This window comes from Manis javanica, chromosome 5, assembly GCF_040802235.1.
Source record: "Manis javanica isolate MJ-LG chromosome 5, MJ_LKY, whole genome shotgun sequence".
Taxonomy (NCBI): domain Eukaryota; kingdom Metazoa; phylum Chordata; class Mammalia; order Pholidota; family Manidae; genus Manis; species Manis javanica.
The window spans coordinates 92,698,263-92,720,116 of record NC_133160.1 but is presented as its reverse complement, the minus strand read 5'-3'; the positions used below and the strand labels follow the sequence as shown (position 1 = coordinate 92,720,116).

At 36.7% G+C, this 21,854-nt stretch overlaps 1 protein-coding gene across 1 annotated transcript in view; it reads right to left on the bottom strand.

Annotated features, from left to right (window-relative positions):
- Positions 1-295: 295 nt before the first annotated feature.
- The window catches only part of STPG2 (sperm tail PG-rich repeat containing 2), a 376,556-nt gene continuing 354,997 nt past the window's right edge, over positions 296-21,854 (bottom strand). Inside the window, exons 13-14 of the mRNA XM_073237276.1 lie at positions 3,865-3,972; positions 296-593 (exon numbers count right to left, since the gene is read on the bottom strand). The gene's annotated coding sequence lies outside the window, so the exon portion shown is untranslated. The remainder of the gene's footprint in view (positions 594-3,864; positions 3,973-21,854) is intronic.

Genomic DNA, 21,854 nt, shown 5'->3' with positions numbered 1-21,854 from the left:
CCAGGATTAAATTAAAGAATATGAGGTGTTTTTTTTCAATTTTTTATTTTTATATCATTAATGTACAATTACTTGAACAACATTATGGTTACTAGACTCCCCCCATTATCACGTCCCCCCCACATACCCCTTACAGTCACTGTCCATCAGCGTAGTAAGATGCTATAGAATCATTACTTGTCTTTGCTGTATATACTGCCTTTTCTGTGTCCCATGTGCTAATTGTAATGCCCCATTTTCCCCCTTATCCCTCCCTTCCCACCCATCCTCCCCAGTCCCTTTCCCCTTGGTAACTGTTAATCCATTCTTGGGTTCTGTGAGTCTGCTGCTGTTTTGTTCCTCCAGTTTTTTCTTTGTTCTTATACTCCACAGATAAGTGAAATCATTTGATACTTGCCTTTCTCTGCCTGGCAATTTTACTGAGCATAATACCCTCTAGCTCCATCCATGTTGTTGCAAATGGTAGGATTTGTTTTCTTCTTATGGCTGAATCTTTCAGCCATGTATATATATGTATGTACCACATCTTCTTTATCCATTCATCTACTTTGGATACTTAGGTTGCTTCCATTTCTTGGCTATTGTAAATAATGCTGTGATAAACATAGGAGTGCAAGGAATGTAAGGTTTTATATTGTTTTTCTTTACTAAGTATGAAAAGAATTAAAAGGCAGAAACATACATGATTTTTTTTATCACATCCTATCACTGTACTGTAGTATATAAAACATTCCTGGCATTTTGTCATATATATATATACACACACCTATTTTAAGTGCATATTTTTGTAATTGGTTTATATCATCTGAATGAGATTTCTCATTTTGTGTTTAAAATTTAAATTTGCTTCAAAAGACGATTTAGTTTATCATAAACTAAAAATGTCAAGTAGTTTATCACAAATTTTTTCAAAATATCCATATGAATCTAACAATAGCCCAAAGGGTTTAGCACAATTTATGCATATTATAATGAATCCTGATTAAATCCTTCAAGTCTAGGCTGAAACAGAAATTTCTCTTGGAAGTTTCTATTAATTGATTTACCCACACACTCGTATCCCCCTTCTCTGATCTTCTCTAATGCTTGTCATTCGTACCATTTTCTTTTTTTTAAATGTTAACTCGTCTTTGCTAGGATAGGTCCTGTCACTTTTACAAGACTGAAGTGCCTTAATGTTTCACATCCTCAGTTGTACACAGTGGTAGGGTCATTCATTCATATAACAGAAGGTCACGAAATTTTTCTTTTTTTAAAGAATTGGTAATGAAAAAAGAGAAGAAAGAAGAGAGGAAAGGATGGGGAAGAAGTAGAAATTTAGGAAATGTATAGGGATTAGAGATATTCAAAATGTGACATAATATTCAGAACACAGGAAATTAGAACTCTAGTTGGTTATTATGGAAAGCTAATATTAATATAGCAGTAAATTGGTCAAAATAGCCCAAACTACTATCAATAGTCATATTTTGCTTGGATATGTTTATTCCACATACAATTTTCTGGAGCCCAAAATGTTTTTCACACTTTACCCAGAGAAGCAAAATGAAAGAATGGTACTGAATCCTCTGCAGTCAATATCCTAAGCATGTCCAGAGTTCAGATGACTGAACACTCAACTTTCCCTAACATCAAATGATCAATTCTGTCCTTTTACCATAGTCTGCCTTCAGCTGTACAGCACTTCACTGCTTCTGATGACCTATTGCCAGTACGAACAGATTAACCAAAGCAGCTCTTCATTCATTCTCATATTTGAAACATATTCTTCCAATACTTTCGATATAAATCCTGAAATTGAAATGCTACAGACAACCAAATCCTCAATATATTAATGATGACAATACACTTAGGGGGAAACAGGATGCAACAGAGAGCATTAGGTTAAATTAGAACAAAGCCTTTAGTTTCACCCTTAGCACTGTCACTAACTAATCATTACGACCTAAGCAATTGATAGCACTGAAATATACATACTCCAAGGTTTCTATGAACTCTGAGTTTCCATGATTTTATGAATTAATTATGTTTGCAAGCCCAGGAACAACCTGGTGAAAATTCAAGGCCTGCTGCATTTATAAAAGCTCTGGGGCTCCACTGGCCTGGTAGTCAAAGAAAAAGTAAAAAAAAAAAAAAAACCTCTGTATCCCTGTCATTGAGAGACACACACCTTGGTGGGCCTCTTTAGACTTTAAAGCAATGTATTCCACATTAGGTTGCACTTGCCTGCACTCTTGGGAAGTGCAATCTCCTGAGTTCACCAAGAATAAGAGAAACTCTCCAGTCGAAGCCACAGCAGTATTTGTTATGCTGTGTATGTTTCATAAAACTGTTTCCTTCCAAGTAACTTCTGAGGTAGCTTCTTTGCGCTATTGAGACTGAAAACTTAAAGACAACATCTATCTATCAGACTTCTTTACAGTTGGGGTTCTGGATGTAGATTAGGTCCTAGCAATTAAATGCACACATGTAGGGATGGTAGGAATGTTGAAGTGGAGGCCGTGATTGTTTGCTTAGCTCTGCTAGCAAACACAGTTGATAAAAGGATTTTTATGCTGCAATATTCTAAGGTCCATGCAGTAGCTTTACGCATGTCAATTGGCAGTTACGGAGTTAGTGCAGCTTATCCACTGGCACTCCAGTCACTAGCTTTCAGGATATGAAGAGAAATGTGTGTACCCTCCTCAGCTTCTCTGCTGGACTGTTAGGAACACTGTTTATGGAAGCCCTGCTTGGAGTTTCCATCACCCAATTTTCCAACAATGTTAGAAGCACCTTGTTTTCTTTATCAAATTATTTTTTGCCAAAACAAATTGATTATCATTTTCTACATCTGAACCTATATGTGTATAATACACAAATATTTATAATGCTAATACTAATAAATATGGAAAGCAGAGGAAAGAAAAAAGGGAAGCAGAGGAACAAAGGAAGAGAGGAAGGAAGGAAGGAAAGAGGCAGGAGGAGAGGAGGGAGGAAAGGGGAAGGGAGAGAACGCACTAGATTAGAAGTCAAGAAAACCCTAGTTCTGGTTTCAGCGCGGCCACTAACTCATCAGGGTGACCTTGTCAAGTCACTTCAGCTTTCAAGACCTTAGCACCTCAACTATAAAATGCCAGCATTGGAGGCTGTATTATCAAAGGTTTCCACAAATTTTAAAACCCTATGACTTAATAAATTCATTAAAGTTAAATTTTTAGCTGTATTGCTACAAGCTTCCTGAATCCTACAGCAGAGGCAAGACTTGTTTCCCTCATAACCAGAACAGACAAAACCTGCATGTTCAAATTCCTTCATGATTTCTCTCATATCTTAGTAGTTTCATTGGAAAGCAGGAAGAGGCTACTTGGAATAAGGAGAAAATTACTCATATGAACAACTTTCTGAATTAGATAGCTTTTTCGATTTATATCCTTAACAAATTTAGATTAGTAGTTTTCCAGATTTTTTTTTTCAAAGCTAAAAGTATAAAGTATTTTTTTTTTTACTTGAAAGTCAATTACTGAAGCATTTTAGTCAATATAAATATTGTCCTAGAGCCATACTAACGGACAGTCAGGCACTGTCTGCTCATAAACCATAAAATGTTCCTTGCAACTGAAGATTGTTTCCTACTTAGTAAAAATGCTTTAAAGGAACTATAAATGGTTTGATGTATTGAACAGTTGAGTAGTATGACATGACATTTACTGTTTTTTAATAACTCTACCATTTTCTTAGCAGATGATGCAGAACCAATTATAGCTATTGTAACAATTTAATCATGAAAAAACAAATGATAACTAGGTTGTAAAGGCCTGACCAATTTTCTATCATTTACAAAGCCAGATTTAATACTTGCCTTTAACACTTTTGAGTACATACCTGTATTCTTCAAAAGACAGCGTGCAGAGACTGCAAATTTGTTTCCATATCCCAATTTTTAGCTGGGCCCCTTACAGCTGCATGTAGTCATGTATCCATAAATACTAGCTATTAAGAAGGAAAGAGAATTGTTATCCAACTAAAAAAGGAACTTTTTATGGCAATATGGGGATACTTCCTTTAAAATGAGAGGGGCCCTTCCTTCCCCTCCCTCTGGTACACAGAACTTAGAAGGGATGTATGGAATAGCCCTGTTTACCCAGAGGGTAAAGGCCACATGGCCAGGGTGGCGAAGTGGTAAGCTGGTTGAGGCCCATGTTCCTGATGATTTCATGGAACCTCTATGTATATGAGTCCTAAACTGCCTACCTCTTTTACATAAGAGGAATACACTTCTATATTGTTTTGAGTTTTATTTACAGTTGAACCTACTCCTAAGCAACATGGGCATTTTGAAGATTAAAGGTTGTTTTAATTCTCATTAAAGTGTACATATAAAATTTCCTAAAGGATCAATATATACACCATTAGATGTCATCCTTTGAGAAAAAAATTATGTAACTGTTTCTTCCCTTTTTTCTTTGGTAGACATTATGATTTATGTGTGAATATACTGGGAGAAAAAAAAGTAATTGAAAATGCTAGACATTGCTGGGACTATATACCTCAACAAAAATATCCAGAGTTCATTTTAATCATTGATATTTAACACATAATTTAGAACTCTTATTTAGAATTAAATCCTTTTTTCTCCATTTTCTAATTGGAGTCACTATGAAATCATGCCAGTAATGAATATATAGAATTAGCAACTGTACACTAAAGATTTCTTTGCTAACACAGAGAAGAGAAACTAAAGAAAGATCTACTTAAGAAGAATAACATCTGTGAGTAAACACATTTTGAAATGATTTATATGCAAGTACAACAGAATCCAAATTAAATATTTACTAGTAGATTAGATTACAGATAAAAAATGTCTTGTTTTTTAAATGGAACCTGATCTAAAAAAACAAACTATAAATAGTATAACCAGCACTTACTATGTGCCAGGCATTATACATACTTTTTTCATAACCCTCAAAATATCCTATTAAATAGATCCTATTGTCATCCCCATTTTTAAAGATGAGGAATCAAGGCCACAGTTCTCAGATTCTCTGGATATGATCAAAGTGGAGAGTGAGCAGAAGAGCCAGGTAGAGCTCCTGTATGTGCCTTATCAGAAAAGGTGAACTCCTATGGACTAGACTATGCTCCCTACAAATATATCTCAATAATAACAAGATAGAATATATATATAGCTTTCCCTTTATGCCTTCCCCACCTCCAAGATCATCTTGCATGGAGCTAACAGACAGTAACTGTAATAATAACCACAATAGGAATGTGGCCTTAATGAATTTACCTTATAAAGTTTCAACTACTTTAAGAATTCATAAATACCTTGAATCTGTGATTTTGCTCAAGCATATATTTGCATTACCTATTGTTAGGATGTTGGCATCTACATTTCAATTAAAGTTGGTTATTTCCTATTTGTCTCTGCATATGTAGTAATATAGTTAACTACTACAATTATGTAATTATGTTTCCTGGGGAAATACAGATCCCAAGAGAAACCCATAATTGCTGAGGAAAGTAAAAGGGAAATGAGAAGGTCTGAGAAAATGACCATCCTTAACTAGAAAAAATAAGTTTTACATAATATATAGAATGTGGAATTGAGGAGTAGCTCTGACCTTTTATGTGAATAGGTTCATTTTATGTCCTATATAGAAAGAAGAGAAGGGAACTTAGTAAAATGTTTCAGCAAGTATTCTAGCCAGTGCAAAAAATAACATTTATAAGAAATTATATGCTATAGTGGGGATCAGAGAAGCTTGATTTTATAATCACTTCAGCTTCTCAGAATACAGTAAATTTTGTATTTTTGAGTTAAGTGTGCCCAATGTCATTAGGTTCTCTGGATATTTATACATTGGTATTCTAAGTTTAGGATTTAAGTTTATTTTTTAACCGTGTAATTTTTCTTTCTTTTTTTATTGGAATATAGCTGATAAACAATATTATAATATTGGTTTCAGATGTACAACACACTGACTCTATAATTACATATATTACTAAATGCTCTCTATGGCATGTATAGTTATCCTTGTTACCATAACAAGATACTACAATATTACTGGTAATATTCTCTATGTTGTAGTTCCATTCCTATGACTAACTTATTTTATAATTCGATGTTTTTACCTCTTCATCCTCCTCACCTATTACATGCATCTCCCCAGGCCCCTCCCCTATGGTAACCAATAGTCTGCTGTCAGTATTTATGGGTCTGTTTCTTTCTTGTTTGTTTGTTTTGAGGATTTAAGTTTTAAAATCTGTATTTGTATGGAAAATGATAACATAATCCCTTTTCCCTATTTCTAGTGACATAAATAATTCAGTACTTTACAGAAGGCATAACTTAAAAAAAAATCAAATCAGAAGCCAGGCCTTTACTAATTGTCATCTTCATTTTAGAAAATCAAGCTATATATTGAAACAGCCTGATATAGAATTATTAAAAATAAATTTCTAGGTATGGCAGAGTTGCTATAATATTATGATATTTATTCAATGTATTTATTTTGTTTGCATTCTTGTTTCATTTCTTTTGGGATATCACAATACAATCTCTAAGTGATCTGCAGCACCGTCTTAGTATCTGCAAATAGCACTGGTTGTACTGACAGTCAACTTCCTAATTTGAATCAAGCAACTACGAAGTCAAGAACCATTTGAGTCAAATGTTACTGTTCTAAATGACCACTCATAGTATTACATTTGGTCATACAGTACTACAGAAAATGTTCTGACTCAAATCTTCAATGTCTTTATAATGCAGATATTTGTCTACTCTATGCATTTTGTCCTACAGGTTAGTGTTAAATGCGGAAAGTTCATTTTACCACATTTCACAAATTATATAGGTCATACTAAACTCTCTACCAGGTATCCAAAAGACATCCTAGTTCAAAGAATATTCCATTTATAAAAGAATGTGTTCAAAAGAGTCAGGATTATGAAAGACTGAGTGATTAACATCTCACATCACCATGAATTGACAAATGGAAAATATCTTGAACATCCTTTATTTATGAAGAAATATAAAATTATATTTAGTTTTTCAGAAACTCAACATCACTAATCATCAGGGAAATGTAAATCAAAACAGTAATGAGATATCACCTCGTACCAATCAGAATGGCTAGGATCAAAAAGACAAAAGATGAACTTGAAGAGGATGTGGAGAAAAGGGAACTCTTGTACAATCTTAGTGGGAATGAAAATTAGAACAGTCACTGTTGAAAACAGTATGGAGGTTCCTCAAAAAATTAAAAATAGGAATACCATACAACCCAGTAATTATACTTTTTGGAATCTACCTGAAGAAAACAAATTCAAAAGATACATGCACCCCTATGTTTACTGAAGCATTATTTTCAATAGCCAAAATATAGAATCAACCTAAGTCTCCATGGATAGATAAACAGATAAAGAAGATAAGGTACAATGGCACTTTTCAGTGAACTAGAGAAAATAATCCTAAAATGTATATGGAACCTCAAAGACCCCAAATAACCAAAGCAAATGAGAAAGAACAACAAAGCTGAGGGTATCATGTTCTCTGACTTCAAGTTATGCTGCAGTTACAGTAATCAAAATGGCATGGTACTGGCACAAGAACAGATACATAGATCAGTGGAACTGAGCAGAGATCCCAGAAATAAACTCACAACATATATGGTCAAACAACATATGACAAAGGAGGCAAGACTATACAATGGGGAAAAGACAGTCTCTTCAATAACTGGTATTGGGAAAACTGGACAGACACATGCAAGAGAATGAAACTGGATTACTAACTCCATACACAAAAGTAAACTCAAAATGGATTAAAGACCTAAATATTAGTCATGAAACCATAAAGCTCTTAGAAGAAAACATAGGCAAAAATCTCTTGAACATAAGCATGAGCAATTTTTTCATGGACACATCTCCTCAGACAATTGAAACAAAATAAAAAATGAACAAGTGGGACTACATCAAACTAAAAAGCCTCTGCACAGCAAGAACACCATAAGCAGAACAAAAAGGCAACCTACAGCATGGGAGAATATATTCATTAATTATTTATATGATAAGGGGTTAACATCCAAAATATATAAGGAACTCATATGCCTCAACACACAAAAATAATAATAACCTGGATGAACAGGTGGAGCACAGGGCTTTTTAAAGGGCTGTTAAACTATTCTGTATGATACTGTACTGGCAGGAACAGCACATTATGCATTTGTAAAAACCCACAGAACTGTACAACACAAAGACTGAACACTGATGTAAATTATGGACTATAGTTAATAAAAATGTATTAATATTGGTTCATCAGTTAAAACAAATGTACCTTATATGCAAGATGCTAATAATAGCAGAAATTGTGTGCACAGGTGGGGAACATTATATGGGAACTTCCTGTACTTGGAGCAAATTTTTCTGTAAACCTGAATCTGCTCTGAAAACTAAAATCTATATATTTTTTAAAAATGGCAAGGACAGGCGGAGCCAGGATGGCGGCGTGAGTAGAGCAGTGGAAATCTCCTCCCAAAAACACATAGAGCTATGAAAATATAACAAAGAAAAATCTTCCTAAAATAGAGACCACAGGACACAGGACAACATCCAGACCACATCCACACCTGCAAGAACCCAGCGCCTTGTGAAGGGGGTAAGATACAAGCCCCAGCCCGGCGGGACCCGAGCGCCCCTCCCCCCGGCTCACGGCGGGTGGAGAGAAACCGGAGCGGTTTTTTTTTTTTTGGCGAGCGCTTTCTCGAAGCCTTAGAGGGACGGGCCCCCGTTGCTGGGGAGGCAGGGTGGCGGGACCGCTGAGGAGGTGCCTGGGAATGGCGCCAGAGGACAAAGAATATCCCGCGTTTCTCCCTGCGAGACCGGGGGGCGGGTGCCTGAGACCGGTGCCTGAGGACGGAGGAGGTCGCGCGTTTTTCCCCCTTTTTTTTTTTCTCTTTTTGGCGAGCGCTTTTTGGAAGCCTTGAAGGGACGGGGACCCCAGTGCTAGGGAGGCACGGTGGCGGGACTGGTGAGCGGGTGGCTGGGACCGGCGCCTGAGGACAAAGAATATCCCCCGTTTTTCCCTGCGGGACCGGTGGGCGGGTGCCTGAGACCGGCACTTGAGGACAGAGGAAATCGCGCGTTTTTCCCCTTTTTTTTTTCTCTTTTCTGCGAGTGCTTTTTGGAAGCCTAAAAGGGACAGGGACCCCGGTGCTAGGGAGGCAGGGCGGCGGGACTGGTGAGCGGGTGCCTGGGACCGGCACCTGAGGACAAAGAATATCCCGCATTTTACCCTGTGGGACCGGTGGGTGGGTGCCTGAGACCAGAACCTGAGGACGGAAGAAATCGCGCGTTTTTCCCCTTTTTTTTCTCTCTTTTTGCCGAGTGCTTTTTGGAAGCCTTGAAGGGACAGGGACCCCGGTGCTAGGGAGGCAGGGCAGCGGGACTGGTGAGCGGGTGCGTGGGACCAGTGCCTGAGGACAAAGAATATTGAGCGTTCCTTCCCTGCGGGACCGGTGGGTGGGTGCTTTTTGGAAGCCTTGAAAGGACAGGGACCCTGGTGCTAGGGAGACAGGGCAGCAGGACCAGTGAGCGGCTGCCTGGGACCGGCACCTGAGGACAAAAAAAAAAAATCGCTTGTTTTTTCCTTTTTTTTCCTTTTTTTTTTTCTCTTTCTTTCTGTTTCCTCTCTCATTGTTGCTGTTGTTGTTTTGGTTTGGAGAGTGCTTTTTGGAAATCTTAAAGGGGCAGGACAGGTCACTTAGACCAGAGGCAGGGAATCTGGGGATCTCTGGGCACTCTAACCCCCAGAGCAGCAGGGAGCACAGAGGCCCCTTACGGAGATAAATAGTCTCCTGGCTGCTTCCCCTCCAACGGGGCTCCACCATTTTGGAGGAACATCCCCAGCCAGGCCAAGCCCACAGCAACAGCGGAGATAAACCCCAAAGCAACTGGGCAGGAAGCAGAAGCCCTGTCAGCGCACAGCTGCCCAGCACAAGCCACTAGAGGTCGCTATTCTCCCAGGAAAAGGCTACAAACCAACAAGAAGGGAAGCTCTTCCAGCGGTCACTTGTACCAGCTCTGCAAACTATCTCTATCACCATGAAAAGGCAAAACTACAGGCAGACAAAGATCACAGAGACAACACCTGAGAAGGAGACAGACCTAACTAGTCCTCCTGAAAAAGAATTCAAATTAAAAATCATGAACATGCTGACAGAGATGCAGAAAAAAATGCAAGAGCAATGGGATGAGATGCAGAGAAAAATGCAAGAGCAGTGGGATGAAGTCCGGAAGGAGATCACAGATGTCAGGAAAGAGATCACAGAAGTGAAACAATCCCTGGAAGGATTTATAAGCAGAATGGATAAGATGCAAGAGGCCATTGAAGGAATAGAAGCCAGAGAACAGGAACGTATAGAAGCTGACATAGAGAGAGATAAAAGGATCTCCAGGAATGAAACAACACTAAGAGAAATATGTGACCAATACAAAAGGAAAAACATTCGTATTATAGGGATACCAGAAGAGGAAGAAAGAGGAAAAGGGATAGAAAGTGTCTTTGAAGAAATAATTGCTGAAAACTTCCCCAAACTGGGGGAGGAAATAATCGAACAGACCATGGAATTATACAGAACCCCCAACAGAAAGGATCCAAGGAGGACAACACCAAGACACATAATAATTAAAATGGCAAGGATCAAGGACAAGGAAAGAGTTTTAAAGGCAGCTAGAGAGAAAAAGGTCACCTATAAAGGAAAACCAATCAGGCTAACATCAGACTTCTCAACAGAAACCCTACAGGCCAGAAGAGAATGGCATGATATACTTAATGCAATGAAACAGAAGGGCCTTGAACCAAGGATACTGTATCCAGCACGACTATCATTTAAATATGATGGTGGGATTAAACAATTCCCAGACAAGCAAAAGCTGAGGGAATTTGCTTCCCACAAACCACCTCTACAGGGCATCCTACAGGGACTGCTCTAGATGGGAGCACCCCTAAAAAGAGCACAGAACAAAACACACAACATATGAAGAATGGAGGAGGAGGAATAAGAAGGGAGAGAAGAAAAGAATCTCCAGACAGTGTATATAACAGCTCAATAAGTGAGCTAAGTTAGGCAGTAAGATACTAAAGAAGCTAACCTTGAACCTTTGGTAACCACGAATCTAAAGCCTGCAATGGCAATAAGTACATATCTTTCAATAGTCACCCTAAATGTAAATGGACTTAATGCACCAATCAAAAGACATAGAGTAATAGAATGGATAAAAAAGCAAGACCCATCTATATGCTGCTTACAAGAAACTCACCTTAAACCCAAAGATAAGGATAGACTAAAAGTCAAGGGATGGAAAAACATATTTCAGGCAAACAGCAGTGAGAAGAAAGCAGGGGTTGCAGTACTAATATCAGACAAAATAGACTTCAAAACAAAGAAAGTAACAAGAGATAAAGAAGGCCACTACATAATGATAAAGGGCTCAGTCCAACAAGAGGATATAACCATTCTAAATATATATGCACCCAATACAGGAGCACCAGCATATGTGAAGCAAATACTAACAGAACTAAAGAGGGAAATAGACTGCAATGCATTCATTGTAGGAGACTTCAACACACCACTCACCCCAAAGGATAGATCCACCGGGCAGAAAATAAGTAAAGACACACAGGCACTGAACAACACACTAGAACAGATGGACCTAATAGACATCTATAGAACTTTACATCCAAAAGCAACAGGATATACATTCTTCTCAAGTGCACATGGAACATTCTCCAGAATAGACCACACACTAGCTCAAAAAAGAGCCTCAGTAAATTCCACAATATTGAAATTCTACCAACCAATTTTTCAGACCACAAAGGTATGAAAGTAGAAATAAATTCTACAAAGAAAACAAAAAGGCTCACAAACACATGGAGGCTTAACAACATGCTACTAAATAATCAATGGATCAATGAACAAATCAAAATAGAGATCAAGGAATATATAGAAACAAATGACAACAACAACACTAAGCCCCAACTTCTGTGGGATGCAGCGAAAGCAGTCTTAAGAGGAAAGTATATAGCAATCCAGGCACACTTGAAGAAGGAAGAACAATCCCAAATGAATAGTCTAACATCACAATTATTAAAACTGGAAAAAGAAGAACAAAGGAGGCCTAAAGTCAGCAGAAGGAGGGACATAATAAAGATCAGAGAAGAAATAAACAAAATTGAGAAGAATAAAACAATAGCAAAAATCAACGAAACCAAGAGCTGGTTCTTTGAGAAAATAAACAAAATAGATAAGCCTCTAGCCCAACTTATTAAGAGAAAAAGAGAGTCAACACAAATCAACATAATCAGAAATGAGAATGGAAAAATCACGACAGACTCCACAGAAATACAAAGAATTATTAAAGACTACTATGAAAACCTATATGCCAACAAGCTGGAAAACCTAGAAGAAATGGACAACTTCCTAGAAAAATACAACCTCCCAAGACTGACCAAGGAAGAAACACAAAAGTTAAACAAACCAATTACAAGCAAAGAAATTGAAACAGTAATCAAAAAACTACCCAAGAACAAAACCCCGGGGCCGGACGGATTTACCTCGGAATTTTATCAGACACACAGAGAAGACATAATACCCATTCTCCTTAAAGTGTTCCACAAAATAGAAGAAGAGGGAATACTCCCAAACTCATTCTATGAAGCCAACATCACCCTAATACCAAAACCAGGAAAAGACCCCACCAAAAAAGAAAATTACAGACCAATATCCCTGATGAATGTAGATGCAAAAATACTCAATAAAATATTAGCAAACAGAATTCAACAGTATATCAAAAGGATCATACACCATGACCAAGTGGGGTTCATCCCAGGGATGCAAGGATGGTACAACATTCGAAAATCCATCAACATCATCCACCACATCAACAAAAAGAAAGACAAAAAACACATGATCATCTCCATAGATGCTGAAAAAGGATTTGACAAAATTCAACATCCATTCATGATAAAAACTCTCAGCAAAATGGGAATAGAGGGCAAGTACCTCAACATAATAAAGGCCATATATGATAAACCCACAGCCAGCATTATATTGAACAGCGAGAAGCTGAAAGCATTTCCACTGAGATCGGGAACCAGACAGGGATGCCCACTCTCCCCACTGTTATTTAACATAGTACTGGAGGTCCTAGCCACGGCAATCAGACAAAACAAAGAAATACAAGGAATCCAGATTGGTAAAGAAGAAGTTAAACTGTCACTATTTGCAGATGATATGATACTGTACATAAAAAACCCTAAAGACTCCACTCCAAAACTACTAGAACTGATATCGGAATACAGCAAAGTTGCAGGATACAAAATCAACACACAGAAATCTATAGCTTTCCTATACACTAACAACGAATCAATAGAAAGAGAAATCAGGAAAACAATTCCATTCACCATTCCATCAAAAAGAATAAAATACCTAGGAATAAACCTAACCAAGGAAGTGAAAGACTTATACTCTGAAAACTACAAGTCACTCTTAAGAGAAATTAAAGGGGACACTAATAAATGGAAACTCATCCCATGCTCATGGCTAGGAAGAATTAATATCGTCAAAATGGCCATCCTGCCGAAAGCAATATACAAATTTGATGCAATCCCTCTCAAATTACCAGCAACATTTTTAATGAATTGAAACAAATAATTCAAAAATTCATATGGAAACACCAAAGACCCCGAATAGCCAAAGCAATCCTGAAAAAGAAGAATAAAGTAGGGGGGATCTCACTCCCCAACTTCAAGCTCTACTACAAAGCCATAGTAATCAAGACAATTTGGTACTGGCACAAGAACAGAGCCACAGACCAGTGGAACAGATTAGAGACCCCAGAAATTAACCCAAACATATATGGTCAATTAATATTTGATAAAGGAGCCATGGACATACAATGGCAAAATGACAGTCTCTTCAACAGATGGTGCTGGCAAAACTGGACAGCTACATGTAGGAGAATGAAACTGGACCATTGTCTAACCCCATATACAAAGGTAAACTCAAAATGGATCAAAGACCTGAATGTAAGTCACGAAACCATTAAACTCTTGGAAAAAAACATAGGCAAAAACCTCTTAGACATAAACATGAGTGATCTCTTCTTGAACATATCTCCCCGGGCAAGGAAAACAACAGCAAAAATGAGCAAGTGGGACTACATTAAGCTGAAAAGCTTCTGTACAGCGAAAGACACCATCAATAGAACAAAAAAGAACCCTACAGTATGGGAGAATATATTTGAAAATGACAGATCTGATAAAGGCTTGACGTCCAGAATATATAAAGAGCTCACACGCCTCAACAAACAAAAAACAAATAACCCAATTAAAAAATGGGCAGAGGAACTGAACAGACAGTTCTCCAAAAAAGAAATACAGATGGCCAAGAGACACATGAAAAGATGCTCCACATCGCTAATTATCAGAGAAATGCAAATTAAAACTACAATGAGGTATCACCTCACACCAGTAAGGATAGCTGCCATTCAAAAGACAAACAACAACAAATGTTGGCAAGGCTGTGGAGAAAGGGGAACCCTCCTACACTGCTGGTGGGAATGTAAATTAGTTCAACCATTGTGGAAAGCAGTATGGAGGTGCATCAAAATGCTCAAAACAGACCTACCATTTGACCCAGGAATTCCACTCCTAGGAATTTACCCTAAGAACGCAGCAATCAAGTTTGAGAAAGACAGATGCACTCCTATGTTTATCGCAGCACTATTTACAATAGCCAAGAATTGGAAGCAACCTAAATGTCCATCTGTAGATGAATGGATAAAGAAGATGTGGTACATATACACAATGGAATACTACTCAGCCATAAGAAGTGGAAAAATCCAACCATTTGCAGCAACATGGATGGAGCTGGAGAGTATTATGCTCAGTGAAATAAGCCAAGCGGAGAAAGAGAAATACCAAATGATTTCACTCATCTGAGGAGTATAGGAACAAAGGAAAAACTGAAGGAACAAAACAGCAGCAGAATTACAGAACCCAAAAATGGACTAACAGGTACCAAAGGGAAAGGAACTGGGGAGGATGGGTGGGCAGGGAGGGATAAGGGGGGGGAAGAAAAAGGGGGGTATTAAGATTAGCATGCATGGGGGGGAGGGAGAAAGGGGAGGGTGGGCTGCACAACACAGAGAGGACAAGTAGTGACTCTACCACATTTTGCTAAGCTGATGGACAGTAACCGTAATGTGGTTGTTAGGGGGGACCTGATATAGGGGAGAGCATAGTAAACATAGTATTCTTCAGGTAAGTGTAGATTAAAAATTTAAAAAAAAAAAAGAAAGAAAGAAAGAAAAGGGGGATTACTCCTTAACAGGATAAAACTATTGGTAAATCAAAGATCAACGCATGCTTTAAATATCCTTAATGTTGATCACTTAAAGGGTGTCAGATGATCAGCTATGGAGGTACTCTTTTCTGATAATATTTCTTTCTCTTAATTTAAAAAAAAAAAAAAAAAAGCAGTTACTGTGTGCTGACCTCCAATGAGTTCTGCACAGTGGTATAGAGGGCATGTCAAAGTGTGGGCAAAGGGTCTGTTTGTTTCTACGCAGAAGATCAAGGCCTAGCTTGGATACCCAGGAAATGAACTAAGATACGATATGAGGAGGAGCTTCCGGCATCAGCACTCTCTGGAGGACTCGTGCCGGGGGATGATCATCAAAAAGCCTCCACAGGGATCCGGACGATGCTGCGGTTGTGGCTGCATCCAGCCCACCGTCTCCTGGACTTGCCATAAGAAGGAGGAGGGAGATGTCTAGGCTGGCATGTGCATACAGTGAGACAACGAATTTGACTGGATCTGTACTGTTGGAACTCAACCAGGAGTTGGGAGGGGTGCAAGTTGTAGCACCCCAAAATCTCATGACTATAGACTATCTATGGTTAAAAGAACATATGGGATGTGAACAGATCCCAGAAATGGGCTGCTTTAATTTGTCTGATGGTTCAAGTACAGTTGGAAAATATCCATCATATCATAGATAAATTTTCACAAATGCCTAGGGTGCCTAAATGGTTTTCTTGGCTTCACTGGAGATGGCTGGTAATTATAGATTTGCTTTGTTTATGTCACCGTATTCCTATTATGTTAATATGTGTGTGCAAATTAGTTAGTAGTTTAAAACCTATACATACTTAAGGTACTATACAAGAAGATATGTCAAAGAAATAATCAATCCTCCCAAGTTTCCTTCATATGCTACATCTATAGCTTTTCTTCTTCCTTCCTAATTACAAACCTTAAATAGAATTCGTGCCTCATATCGAATTTACCGAGTATCATAATTCCTCCAGGTGGTAAAGATACCTCGAGACAAGTGCTGGGCATAGAAGCCACAGGGCATAAATCTGCAAAGAAGTAAAAAGCTAACCTTTGCAAACAATATGGCTTCTCTCTCACTTACCAACTTTACATTTCCCTGTATGGCCCCGGAAGATGATTGGTTAGCCAGAGACGGGTAAGATTCCTCAAGGGAGCAACAACCTAAGACAGGCACAGTCGCAGGGGGGCCATCAGGTGAGAATTTGGGGATCAACAGAGGTGAGGCTCAGAACCTCATCCCCCCTGCTTTGAGAGAAATCTTCTGCATCCATGGATGTCTTGCTGCCCTTGTCTAGCCTGGATTAATACTTAGTCCATAGGCACACACCTGATCATCTGATCATCTACATTTGCCTTCTTACAGCACTAAACTATGTTTTCTACCTTTATCTTGCATCTACCTACCACTTCAGCATTTTATTAAAAATAAAAATAATAATAATAATAGGAGAAATGTGGGATCAACATATAAATCAAGTACAAAAATCAAATGAATATTCATATTTGACCTGATGGTTTATAGGTCATATTGCATGATCAAAACCGAAAGTTTCTGTGATGAATGCCCTTGTACTGTTCACCATGTAAGAATTTATTCACTCTGTAAGAATTCGTTCACCATGTAAGAACTTGTTCGTTATGCTTCAGAAGATTGGAGACTGACGAGAATTAGGCTTGAGATGGATTAATGATTGTACATTGAGCATTGACCCCCCTATACTGAATTTTATTGTTGTTAACAACCATTTGATCAATAAATATGAGAGATGCCCTCTCAAAAAAAAAAAAAAAAAAATGGCAAGGAGAACAGTGGCTGATAGAGTGTATAATATATACAACAGAGAATCATATTAGGTCAAACCATTTGAAATTGCCAATATTTAATCATTGGTGACCTACAAAATTTGTAATTTTATACAGTTCAACCTGAATCATAGATAAGGTCAGATAGTGAGGATTGTTTGGGGGAAAGAATGGAAGAGGCAGCATGTTTATTATTTCGGGTCACAGCATTCAGTCTTTGCAAGCACTCTTCACAGAATAAAAGTCCACTTAGTACTGTCATGTTATGAACATAATGTTCTGTTTGAAAATCATTAATGTGGGTTATTTAAAGTTTTCTTCTTGCAAGATCTATGTATCCTCAAAAAATGTTCTCTCCCCCCACACTTTTTTTTGCTTTTACCTTATCAAAGACATTGAACTTAAATCTTTGCTACCTATTCCTTTATTGCCCCACACATTAGAACACAAGAAGATTAGAAACCCTCTGGGCATAGCTGGGTTTGTCAATCTAATCTTTCCTCCAGGAAACATGGCTCCACCTTTTCATTAACAAAACTTTGATGTCAGTTTCCTTTGTTTTTGCTGTCTCTTTAGGAGTGATCTGTTCCTCAGAGAAAAATCTTCCATTCTCCTCCCTGGAAGTTAAAATCCTGGATTACAACCTTCTAGAAGTAAACTGGGAGAAGGCCTGGAGTCTCAAGATGCAAATATTTATTGACTTACTGACCACTGCCCTTACTCCTTTTTTTGGACATAACTACTGCCATTCTAATTCCAAAGTTAAACTCTTTGGTTGACAAAAAATATTTTTATTTCCTTGATGGATTTTAAATCATTTTTTAGTTAACTAAGGATCTTTTCTTCCCTATTGATGAAATATATCAGAGTGGTAAATGCACTGCACTTAGTTTTACAAATTGAAATTTACTTTTTCCTCTAAATTATTTTATATGACTAATTGCCCAACTGGAAATTTTCATTACCTCTCAAATTTCAGACATTTTAACTTAAGTCTAGAATAAAGAGAAAAAATGCTTTCTAACTTAAGTCTAGAATAAAGAGAAAAAAATGAAGGCATATGCATGAATCTTAAGATTCCCAGCCTTTTCTTTCCTCCTTTCTGTGGAGAGTGACAGAAGAGATTGGAGATGAGTTTGCTTTAAAAAATTAGCAGTGAGTGACAAAGTCAGGATTTAAAAGAATCTTTTGAATGATACGTGTTAACCCTATTGTGGTAATCATTTCATAATATATGTACGTTGAACTATCATGCTATACACCTTAAACTTATACAGTGATACATGTCAATTATTTCTCAGTAAAACTGGAAAAAAGGGATCATTTGAATATATTATAACTTGTATATCACATGCAAAGAAAATAATTTGTATACGTTCTGAGATTATTTTTTACTTAACCACCACCTTTATAATTACACATTTGTAGTTTTTATCTCCCAATTCAACTGTATACACCTAGAGACTAATGTACTCATGTATCCTTCATAGCACCTAGCTTAATTCTTTGCATGCTGTATATGTTCAAGGAAAGAATAAAATTAGAAAGTTTATTAAAGAATTGAATTAGGTAACGTTTCAGTACCTTTCAATTTTATGACCTAAAAGCAATTGTATTGATCCTAAAATCATACTGATCTAAAAACAATCTTCATATAATATGTACATAACCACTAAGTTGTTCAAGTCAGCAGTCTGCTACTTCTGAGTTTAACCTCTAACCTTTATTGAAATATTAGGATATAATATGAGTGAATATTCATTTAAAACCCAAATGAAGAAAATCTTTAATATATTCCCAAAAATTTAGCCAAACTATGATAATTAGGAATTTTGAAAATCTGTTTGCCTCTGTTCCTTATACCAAGTCCTTGAGTAGATTACACAAAACACTATTAGAATTATAAATAGTCATCAAATATCTTCTATACAATTAAGTTCAATTAGGGCAAGTGTGCACTATAGAAAACTGTTAGATTTCTAATAAAATAAAATAATTCAGAGAAATTTGAAAATAACAATGATGCCAAGGCTTTTAATAAGACAGCAAAAGGTCTTATGTATGTCTAATAGGTGTCAATTAGTTTAAAATACAGAACACACATGTCTCTGATCTTTCAGCAATCAACTGAAATTGCTGAATGTGTAAAAATATTTAGTAATACTTTATAGATCAGTGAAGAAAATAGGACAATATTACAGGATAAACTGGTACCACATTTACTAATTCAACAAATAATCATTAACTATTTATTATACACCAGTAAATCTAATCTAAGATCTTTCTCTCACTCCAGACAGAGATGAGAAAGATACATATACATACATATATATGACACATGTATACATATGGTTTTTAGGGATTGATGAAAAAGAAATCATCAGTCTTATCAACTTACCTATTCTCTGCAACAGAAATAAAACATAATTTTAAAGCCTGACTGCTTGTTCATCCAGCAGAGAGACTATACTCACAAAAGAAAATAAACAGCTTTTACACACAACTGAATATGCTGTTGATGTTGCTTTTACTTCTGTAGTCAACCTTTTGGCTAGGAAATAATATAAGATTGAGAGCAAAGTGTCTGAGCATTTAAAATAAATGACATGGAATTCCTCATATTCATAAAAAGCTATATCCCCATCTTCCCTCTTATCAGCAAGAAACTGATAAATATTTTGGCCAAATATGAAGTGTATGTGTCACACATAGAAAAATGTGTTATTAAAACTGTTGCTTAAACATGAAAAAGGACATTTAGGAGATTTAGTTCTCTCTTTCAAGTGTAAATGTTTATTTATTATTGCAAGGGGAAAATGTTGCCAAAATTATGGTGGTTGTGATATTTGCTTTTTTATATACAAAAACACTTACTAAGTTTCAAAAGAAAGTAAGTAGACGGTTTATATGTATTTGCTAAAAAAAAGTTTAGGAAGAATTTTCTTTTTTTCAGAACAAAAAATGACAATGAAATAATAATACAAGTCACGATACATTCAATAATAGCCTAATTTAATTATAGAAATGTTTGGAACACTATAAACAAAACAGGCATTAAGAAATGTATTTAGTTTTTAACCCTTTAATTCCCATTTAGTCACAAGTCACTCAAGAGGAAGTCTTATTTGGGAATTCTTCAGTTTTCATGAACATAAGTTAAAAAGAGAATTCAGATGGTCAACTTCAACACCTTATATTTTGCAAGAAAAGAAAACTACAAAACAACATATCTTCTCTTTACAGAACTTACTTTATTTTGCACAAAATAATTTTGGATAAGTAATACCCAGAAGGGATTTTCAGTTTTTTCTTTTATCTTATGATTGGGAACATTGTCTCTAAAATTCACACTAATATTTTGGATTTGAAGAGGCTTAAAACTAATTTTACACTTCAATAATATTTAAATCAATAAAGTAGTTAATGAAGAAACAGCATTTTTTCTAGGCCAGCACTTTTTAAATACAGCCTCTAATAATTAGGAATAAAAAAGTAGCACTTCACTTTTACAAGGTGAATAATATCATCACCTTTTCCCCAGTAAATTAAGAGTAATTGATTTTTTTTTTGCATTTTACTGACAATAGCTACTCAGAATGACATATATTTCAGATTCATGATCATTAAGTTTGAGCTACCATATAAGAGTCAATTATGAAGAAATGAATGTTTTCTAGAACATAAAATGAATTATTTTACAAGATTTTAAGGCCAGTGATACAAAGATAGCCAGAAGGTGGCTCTTCCTAGTCCTCAAGGCTAAATAAATCTGTTTTGGCAAGTCATGACTACTCAGAGACCACCAAGAGTAGTGAATAGGTTGTCCTATTTATATAAAAACCAATGACCATTCCTGATTGCAATGATTATCAAATTGATATGAATGGTCTGCTTCAAAGTACAACTTTTTAACCAATGTTCAGGAAACCAATCATTTAACCTCTCTCACCATTAGATATCTGGTGAGCAGAAAGCTCACTCTGAAAGAAGAGAGAGTTTAGGGTGACCTAGCTTTTAAAGCAACCCTGGCTGAACATAGGCGGGTTCCTTTACACATGAGGCTATGAATTTATATGATCCATTAATATTTCTTTCTTCCCACCTTTAGAGCTAAATGGTGCTAAGGAAGAAAAAAGAAAGATCAAGGCAAATAACAGAACTTGAGACTCTGAAAAACTGTGAGTGAAAGGATATATATATATATTTTAGCTATATTACATATTTCAAGAGTAGAACTATTGAACATGAACATAAACTGGTCAGTATCAATTGCATTAGGAGTGACTAGGTCAACTTCAATGACAGAATCAGTGAAGAAGAAACATTACTGAACTAAGTGTGAATATCCAGTCAGACTGTAATCAGAGCAGTAAAGGCTAAGGTTAGGAGCACACTGAACCTTGAAAGGCATCATCCTTGGAACAGGTAGAATCAGCAGAAAGAGAAGGCCAGAGGGTGTAAGTTTTGAAATTTTTCAGTAAATGATTTTTGTGACTATCAAAGAGAATACAAGACTCATGTCTGTCTGACTTTCTTAGAGAAGAAAGTAGTTCATATTTCTAATGATCTTACTACTGGGAATTCAAAGCAAAGCCTATTTTACTTACTACCTTTATTATTACTACTGCCCCTCTAACAATGATTATAATCCAGAAACCTCAACTTACA